Here is a 10,479-nt window from a genome sequence, read left to right on the forward strand (position 1 = left end):
TATCCACCATTGGTAGTGATGAGATCAAAATATAATGATAGAACCATAGTAAAGTCTAAGCTAATTAATTTGAAACTGGATTGGAAGTTAAGTTGTTAGAGATCAGCTAAGTAATTATTTTATTGTGTAAAACTGACACGTAGTGTCAATGAATTCTTATGAGGTTAATATGTCATTTAAAAAAAATGATATAATTTTGTTGCTCAATTTGTGGATGCGCAAATTTGTGAGTTTGTAGCATTAATAAGTGTTAATCCATAACATATGTTGCATGGAGATTAAGTCTCATAAGAGCAGGAGACAAAAGAGTATTTGAGGGATACCATAAATGTTTATATCATGTATAATAGATTTCCATTGTATGAATACAGTACAATGATGTTAACTGAATTTAAATTCAGGTGGGGAAAAATCTATTAATAACCAAATAAAATGTTATTTGAGCCAGAGTTTATTACTCTGAAGTCGGCTAACAATGAGGCTGAGTAGTTGAGAAACTTCTCAGTGAATATTCTACTATGAGTAAAACCGACATAAGCCATGTTGATGATTTATGATTGCCAAATGGTAATAGTCATTATAAAGAGAATAATGGCATATATAAATATCGTTTAAGATACAATTAAGCATGCTAAAAGGGAGAATTATCTCAATCGATTATGTGAGATCAGATGTAAATCTAACGAATCCATTAACTAAGCTCCTGGAGAAGAAATCTATTATTGAAACATCGAGGGGAATGGGACTTAAGCCTGTTTGAAATTAACAGTGATGGCAACCCAACCTTTGTGATTGGAGATCCCATGAAGAAGGTTCAATAGGTAAGAACAAGTCACTTGTTAGTTCTGCTAGCATTGAATTTTTGTCCCTTCCTATGGCCTGAGAAAGTGCTAGAATGCATTGATCGGAGGCTGAGTGAAAGCTCTTAATGTTTTTTATAGTCCTTATGGATGGTGTATTCATTGCAGATACACTTGATAAAAACACCTATACGAATGTGGAGTGGGCCCGCTCCTATGAGATCGTGGCAAAATCTCTAGAGCATTTGTTAAAACTAGACACACGCATGGCCGATAACGTGCAAAACCGCGATAACAATGAAAATTATGGGGGTATAATCCAACTAATAAGATCTCTAACACACAACCAAGATTTGTTGGTTCAATAACAAAGTTACACCAACTTTTCTGTGTGTTAAGTTTTATTGGTTTAGGTTTGGTTCAAGTCAAAAGACACCAAATTCGAAGTGATTATCTTCCGTGAGAATAACTCAGATGATAGTAGTCCTTTTGACACATATGAGGATTGTTACAATTGTGTCAAAAATGAAAGTCCCATGTGTAACATCCTGATTTTTTTTATATAATAAAAAATTGTGGAATTTAGGTTTTGAGAAAAAAAAATAATAATAGGAATTTATATTATTTGAGGTTATTTAGAAATAATATTATGGTTAGGTATTTAATTATGAATTTAAAAATTTAAATTTAAAACCACATAAGCAATATTTAGTTAAGATATAATACATAAATAATTTTTTTTATGTATGTGTTAAAAAAAAAGAGAAGGTAGAAGGAACAAAAAAAAGGGGGTGGAAGGTTGTTGTTTCTAAGTCCCACATTGGTTAGATGAGGGAAGAGAAGAGGTGCCTTCATGTATAAAAAGGAGGGGGTGTGTGCATTAGGAAGCATGAGAGGCTAAGATGCAATTTAGAGAAAATTGCAACTTTTGGCCCAAAGGTTTGAATAATTAAATTCAAACCTATAGTTTTTTTTTATATAATTTTGGGACTCACAATCCTATTTTTATATTATTTTTCTCTCTTCCTCTCACGTTGCTCGGCGTTTTCTCACAAGGGGGGATTATTTTCTTTTTCTTCAGGTATGTTCTAACTTTCCTGTTTAGATTAGCATTTAAAAATTTATTTAATTACAAAATTAATTTTATAGTTATTTTCTAAATAATATTAGCTTTCTAGTGATATGATTATTTTGTAGGATAGAGTAAATATTTTGATTAGGATTTTTCTATAGGATAGTTAATCTGATGATATGATGGATTAAAAATATAGGTTAAAATTCTTAGAGATATAGTAAATATTATAGAATATTTTCTTGAGGTTGAAACTCATGTTTAAGAATTTTTGAGTTAAAATCTAGATCTATATGGTTGAATTTATGTGGAATCTGAGACGTAGGGATAAACCTATGATTATTAAATATTTATTTAAGTATGAATAGGTATTTTTGAGGTTATAGAAAGGTGATTTGAGGCTTCAGGATAATTCTAAAATTTTTAATTTATTTTTGGATGAATTTTTAGAATGTAGAAGGATGAAATTGTGATACTAGAAGTGAATTGAGGATAAAAAAAAATAGTTCATTAGGGTACGAGAATTTTAGAAAAGAATTTGGGAAGTTAAATGAGGCATAAATCTTAAATTAGTGTTAATATGGACTATAGATTTAAGACTTTCTAACTCTTTAAATTAGAGTTATTTATTTTAATGTAAAATTAATATATAGTATTGTGAAATAATTATGTAGATTATATTGACAAAGATAGTGGTGAAAAAGGAGTTGTGAAGGGGAACTTGTTATTCAAGACACAAGGTAACCATTATTAATGTGTTGTGATGAGTGTGTTTGTGAATGGTTATGTGTTGACTTGTTGTTTGAAAAAACTATGAATTATTGAAAATAAATACTGATATATACTTGTTTGAAATTATTGCCAAGTGGGTCAAAAATTTATTTTTATTTATCATGATGAGATATTATTGTTCGGATATATTCCTGTTTGGATATTTGAATGATGCATGACTTGTCAGGGTATTTTAATGTATGGTGTTAATGGGAATTTCTGTTCGGTTAATTATTACCACGTGGTGAGCCCTCATTGGACCCAATGAGTGGCGTGTCGCTTGGTCCAACTCACCTTTGGCCGGGTGATTTGGCGTCCGAGCATGGCGAAAGGAGGATATAAGGTGCAGTCATGCAATTAAATACTTGTTCGATTTGTTTGAAAATATTGTTCGGTTAAATGTTTTGTGTGCCCACTTAGCAATCGCATGATTAGTTACATCCGCATGCATCATTACATATTAATTTTTGGTTACTGGGGACTTTTAAGTCTCATTCCCCGTGGTTAACATTTTTACAGGAGTGAGTCCGGCCGAGAAAGCACCAGAGGTGTAACTATGGTGTATGAAACACCATCTTTTACGTTGCCTCTTATTTTGGATTATACAATGTATCTTGTGCCAACTTAGGACATATCTTCTTTGTGAAGCATGTAAACTCTAATCCTTTTTATTAAAAGTATTTATATGACCAAGAGGATTATATCTGTCCCTCTTGATTCATGACCTGATTTAAATATCATGCCATGAGGATCCTGTCTGTCCCTCATGGTTCTAATTGTTTTTTTTTGAGATATTTTAAGACCTGTGGTATATTGTCTTGGATGTATCGTGGTAGAAATTTTTCTACCATGATAAGGGTTCAATAAAAAATAAAAAAAATGATTTGTTGAATTAATGATTTGCGAAAAATCGGTCTGTAAATTTGAGGGTGTTACACATTGGTATCAGAGCATCATGTTTCGAGCCTCTATTTTAGTAATACTTATTTAAACTTTTGTTTGAAACTATTACTTGTGTGAATTTAATATGTATTTATTATATGTGGTGCATTGCATATAGTCGGTTGGCAATATACATTGTTATGGTGCTTCTCATTGTATGGCCATTATATAGTTAGGCTAATTTTATTATTTATATCTTGTATCCTTTAGGAGGGGAAAGAAAATGCCTGTTACTTGCAGTAACTTAGGATCCCAACATGAGCACCCACCACCTCCACCACCAAATGAGGAGCCTGATTTGGCGGAATTGAGAGTGCTTGTAAAGACGTTAATAGATAAGGTTTAAAAATATGAATGAGAGTTGACGGAGCTAAAAAGACAAAGTTCGCTGAGAATGGAGATAGGGCTCATGTTGAGAGTCATGTAGGGGAAGACAGTTCCTCACATCTTACCATTCCGAGAGATTATGAGCTTAGAAGGGAGGAGACTAGGTAAGAGGAACAGAGAGCCCCACCGACCATTATTGATGTGTGGGCAACTGTTAGGAAGTTTAACCCTCTCACGTTTGATGGTAACCTTAAACCATCTGTGGTAAAGGAATAGGTGAAAAGACTCGAGTCCATCTTTCGAGTAGTCACATGCACCAGTAATTAGAAGGTGCAAGTAGCATTAGTGCTCCTAGTGAAGGGAGCAAGAGATTGGTGGGAGACAGTGGGACCCAAGGATGATTCGACACTCACATGAGAGGAGTTTAAGGAAAAAAAATTGTTCAGGCATTACTTTCCATCAAAGTTAAGGTCTGAGAAGGAAGCTGAGTTCCATACTTAAGCAAGAAAACCTAGATGAGGACACATTCATTGCTAAGTTTCAGGAGTTATCTAGATACTCCACATACTTGTAGTATAGGGATGATTCTGAATGGAAGGCCAAACGCTTATTGGAGAAGGCTAGACCAGAATTGAGGGAGCAATTGATCCGAGACTATGATGAAATGTGCATAAAATTGCAAGTAGTAGCTCACAGTAAGAGGGAGGTTGAGAGAGAGAAGAAGGGGTATTCATATAGTAGACCCCCAACCTATCCCCAACCCACAGGAGGCATTATAAAGAAGAACCATCAAGGTTCGAGTAGCTCATGAAATCAGGGAAGGCAGAAGGGTCCATTTCAAAAGGGCCAAAGACAGAGGAGTTATCATAGTGGTTATCATGAATCATAGAGAGGCCCAACAGTATCTACCCCTGCTCCGAGTACAGTGAGCTCTCAGCAGTGCTCTAAATGCAGGCGCCGTCATTTCAGACAGTGCTGGGTTTGTTACATTTGTGGGAAACCCGGTCACATTGCAAAGTTTTGTGGGGACAATTAGGACTCAAATACGAAGAACCCTTCCCAGCATCCTACTGTATCTGGCCATGTGTTTTCCCTTACTCAGGACACGATGAACTCCCCAGATGCCATTAGAGGTAACATCAAAATCCTTCATCATGATATTGTTGCACTGTTTGATTCAGGTGCTACACACTCTTTTATTTCTGAAACTTGTGTAAAAAAAACCTTGATTTGCCTGTGTGTATTTTACCTTTTAATATGAATGTGTCTACTCCTGCGGGAGAATCTGTGAGGACCGCTAAGGCATGCCTTAACCTAGTAGTCGAGTTTAAAAATAGGAAGACAACTATGGACTTAATTATCCTACCACTGAGAGGTATGGATGTAATTGTGGGAATGAATTGGATGGTTGCAAATGGTGCTATCCTAGATTGTAGAGAGAGGTGTGTGTCTTTATTTTCTTTGTCGGTGACTCCAGTCAAGACTCAAGATCATGTTTTCTTGTCGGCGGCGCAAGTTGATAGATATATGAAGAAGGGTTGCCAGGCCTACATGGTTTTTTTTTCTCTATCCAAGCTGAGATTGATGAAGGCGTGAAGAATATCCCTATTGTCAAAGAATTTGCAGATGTATTTCCAAACGAAGTCTCCAGTTCACCCCCGAAGCGTGAGGTAGAGTTCTCAATTAAATTGGTACCTAGTATAGGGCCAATTTCTAAGGCTCCTTATCGAATGTCCCCTTCAGAATTAGCAGAATTGAAAAAGCAAATTGAAGAGCTACTTGAGAAGGGTTTCATCAGACCGAGTGGTTCACCTTGGGGATCTCCAGTCTTTTTTGTAAAGAAGAAGGACGGAAGCCTCTGATTATGCATTGATTATAGACAATTGAACAAAGTAACCATCAAGAACAAATATCCACTTTCGAGAATTGATGATTTGCTGGATCAGCTTGTGGGATCCGCAGTTTTCTCAAAGATTGACTTAAGGTTAGGGTACCACCAATTGAGAGTGAGAGCAGAGGATATACCTAAAACAGCATTTCGGATGAGATATGGGCATTATGAATTCATGGTGATGCCGTTTGGACTTACGAATGCTCCTGCGGTATTCATGGATTACATGAATAGGATCTTTCGACCCTATTTAGATAAGTTTGTAGTAGTGTTTATTGATGACATTCTTATTTATTCAAAGGATGAGGAGGCTCATGGTGAGCATTTAAGAATCGTCTTGCAAGTTTTGAGGGAACATAAGCTTTATGCCAAATTAAACAAGTGTGAATTTTGGCTCCAAGAAGTAAAGTTTTTGGGCCATGTTGTGTCCAGAGACGGAGTTGCGGTGGATCCTAGCAAGATTGATACAGTGATGAAGTGGGAACAGCCAAAATCTGTTACAAAGATACGAAGCTTTCTAGGTTTAGCAGGTTATTATCGTCGCTTTATTAAGGGATTTTTGCAAATTGTGATGCCCTTAACTAAGCTGACTAAGAAGGATGCCCCATTTATTTGGACTGACAAATGTGAAACTGCTTTCCAAGAATTGAAAAAGAGGTTAACCACTACTCCAGTGTTGACTATTCCTGACCCTGTGGTGCTGTACACTCTGTACACTGATGCTTCTTTAAAGGGTTTAGGGTGTGTTTTGATGCAAAATGACCAAGTGGTTGCCTATTCCTCCAGACAGTTGAGACCACACGAGGAAAATTACCCTACTCATAATTTGGAGTTAGTTGCAGTTGTGTTTGCTCTGAAGATATGGAGACACTACTTGTATGGATCTAAGTTTCAAATCTTCAGTGACCATAAGAGCCTGAAGTATTTATTTGATCAAAAAGAGCTTAATATGAGGCAGTGACAATGGATGGAATTTCTGAAGGATTATGACTTTGAATTACATTACCAGCTGGGTAAGGCTAACGTGGTAGCTGACGCCTTAAGTAGAAAGACTATTCATGCTGCACATTTGATGGTTCATGAATATCATTTGTGGAATAGTTTTCATGATATTCCAGTAGATGTGATTGAACATCAAATGGCCGCACTCCAAGTAGCAGACTTTGAGAGCAAATTCTGGGAAGATCTCAGAGTCTCACAACAGAGTGATGACTACTTAAGAAATATAAGGAAGGAGATAGTGGTAGGTAAGGCCCCAAATTTTACCATCTCTGAGGACACAGTGATGAAGTATAAAGGTAGAGTTTGTGTACCTAATGATCCAAGATTGAGGAATATCCTTTTAGAAGAAGCTCATAGGAGCAAATATACAATTCATCCCAGTATAACTAAAATGTACCATGATTTGAAGCGAGGTTGGTGGTGGCCAGGAATGAAGAAAGATGTAACTGAATTTGTTTCTAGATGTTTAACGTGTCAGAAGATAAAGATAGAACATCAGAAGCCAGCTGGAACACTGCAACCGTTAGATATTCCAAAGTGGAAATGGGATGATATTTTCATGGATTTCATCACTGGACTGCCAAGAACACCCTCGAGTAAGGATGCTATTTGGGTGATAGTAGACCGACTCACCAAATCAGCTCACTTTTTGGCGATCAAGTTTACCTCTACATTAGAGAAATTTGCTGAGATATACATTAAGGAGATAGTTAGACTTCATGGTATACCCTTTAGAATTGTGTCAGATCGTGACCCAAGGTTCACTTCAAACTTTTGGGGTGCGCTACAGAAGGCTATGGGTACCAGACTGAGTTTTAGCACCGCATACCACCCCCAAACAGATGGACAAACAGAGAGGACGATCCAGACTTTGGAGGACATGTTGAGAGCTTGTGCCATTGAACTACCAGGTAGTTGGGATAATCATTTGCCATTAGCTGAATTTGCCTATAATAACAGCTATCATTCTAGTATTGGGATGGCGCCTTATGAGGCCTTGTATGGCAGGAAGTGTAGATCGCCTTTGTGTTGGACAGAATTAAGTGAGAGGAGTATCATTGGTCCAGAAATTATAGAGCAGACCACCCAGAAGATTGCAATGATTAAGCAAAAATTGCTAACAGCTCAGAGTCGACAGAAGAGCTATGCTGATAAGAGAAGACGGCCGTTAGAGTTTCAAGTAGGAGATCATGTATTTTTGAAGGTTTCTCCGATAACAGGCATTGGTAGATCCATTAAGGCAAAAAAGTTAACACCTAGATTTATGGGCCCGTATGAGATCTTGGAGCGAATTGGACCTGCTGCATATAGAGTTGCATTGCCTCCACAGATTGCAGGTATCCATAATGTATTTCACGTATCACAGTTGAAGAAGTACAACCCGGATCCCTCCCATGTTATTGAACCTGAAGAAGTAGAATTGAGGGAGAATTTGACCTTTAGATCCAAACCGGAGCGAATTGAGGACTTTAAGGACAAACAACTGCGCAATAAGACCATCCGACTCGTGAAGGTGATTTGGAAGGGTGGAGCCCTAGGTGATGCTACTTGGGAAACCGAGGAGAGTATGAGGCGAGATTATCCACATTTATTTGCTTAGGTACATAGTTTTTATGCTTATCTATTAAATTTTGAGGACAAAATTTCTAAAAGGAGGGGAGAATTGTAACATCCTGATTTTTTTTATATAATAAAGAAATTGTGGAATTTAGGTTTTGAGAAAAAAAAATAATAATAGGAATTTATATTATTTGAGGTTATTTAGAAATAATATTATGGTTAGGTATTTAATTATGAATTTAAAAATTTAAATTTAAAACCACATAAGCAATATTTAGTTAAGATATAATACATAAATAATTTTTTTTATGTATGTGTTAAAAAAAAAGAGAAGGTAGAAGGAACAAAAAAAAGGGGTGGAAGGTTGTTGTTTCTAAGTCCCACATTGGTTAGATGAGGGAAGAGAAGAGGTGCCTTCATGTATAAAAAGGAGGGGGTGTGTGCATTAGGAAGCATGAGAGGCTAAGATGCAATTTAGAGAAAATTGCAACTTTTGGCCCAAAGGTTTGAATAATTAAATTCAAACCTATAGTTTTTTTTTATATAATTTTGGGACTCACAATCCTATTTTTATATTATTTTTCTCTCTTCCTCTCACGTTGCTCGGCGTTTTCTCACAAGGGGGGATTATTTTCTTTTTCTTCAGGTATGTTCTAACTTTCCTGTTTAGATTAGCATTTAAAAATTTATTTAATTACAAAATTAATTTTATAGTTATTTTCTAAATAATATTAGCTTTCTAGTGATATGATTATTTTGTAGGATAGAGTAAATATTTTGATTAGGATTTTTCTATAGGATAGTTAATCTGATGATATGATGGATTAAAAATATAGGTTAAAATTCTTAGAGATATAGTAAATATTATAGAATATTTTCTTGAGGTTGAAACTCATGTTTAAGAATTTTTGAGTTAAAATCTAGATCTATATGGTTGAATTTATGTGGAATCTGAGACGTAGGGATAAACCTATGATTATTAAATATTTATTTAAGTATGAATAGGTATTTTTGAGGTTATAGAAAGGTGATTTGAGGCTTCAGGATAATTCTAAAATTTTTAATTTATTTTTGGATGAATTTTTAGAATGTAGAAGGATGAAATTGTGATACTAGAAGTGAATTGAGGATAAAAAAAATAGTTCATTAGGGTACGAGAATTTTAGAAAAGAATTTGGGAAGTTAAATGAGGCATAAATCTTAAATTAGTGTTAATATGGACTATAGATTTAAGACTTTCTAACTCTTTAAATTAGAGTTATTTATTTTAATGTAAAATTAATATATAGTATTGTGAAATAATTATGTAGATTATATTGACAAAGATAGTGGTGAAAAAGGAGTTGTGAAGGGGAACTTGTTATTCAAGACACAAGGTAACCATTATTAATGTGTTGTGATGAGTGTGTTTGTGAATGGTTATGTGTTGACTTGTTGTTTGAAAAAACTATGAATTATTGAAAATAAATACTGATATATACTTGTTTGAAATTATTGCCAAGTGGGTCAAAAATTTATTTTTATTTATCATGATGAGATATTATTGTTCGGATATATTCCTGTTTGGATATTTGAATGATGCATGACTTGTCAGGGTATTTTAATGTATGGTGTTAATGGGAATTTCTGTTCGGTTAATTATTACCACGTGGTGAGCCCTCATTGGACCCAATGAGTGGCGTGTCGCTTGGTCCAACTCACCTTTGGCCGGGTGATTTGGCGTCCGAGCATGGCGAAAGGAGGATATAAGGTGCAGTCATGCAATTAAATACTTGTTCGGTTTGTTTGAAAATATTGTTCGGTTAAATGTTTTGTGTGCCCACTTAGCAATCGCATGATTAGTTACATCCGCATGCATCATTACATATTAATTTTTGGTTACTGGGGACTTTTAAGTCTCATTCCCGTGGTTAACATTTTTACAGGAGTGATTCCGGCCGAGAAAGCACCAGAGGTGTAACTATGGTGTATGAAACACCATCTTTTACGTTGCCTCTTATTTTGGATTATACAATGTATCTTGTGCCAACTTAGGACATATCTTCTTTGTGAAGCATGTAAACTCTAATCCTTTTTATTAAAAGTATTTATATGACCAAGAGGATTATATCTGT

Source organism: Prosopis cineraria, unplaced genomic scaffold, assembly GCF_029017545.1.
Source record: "Prosopis cineraria cultivar Desert tree isolate PC_DT_omini unplaced genomic scaffold, ASM2901754v1 PC1, whole genome shotgun sequence".
Classification (NCBI taxonomy): Eukaryota; Viridiplantae; Streptophyta; class Magnoliopsida; order Fabales; family Fabaceae; genus Prosopis; species Prosopis cineraria.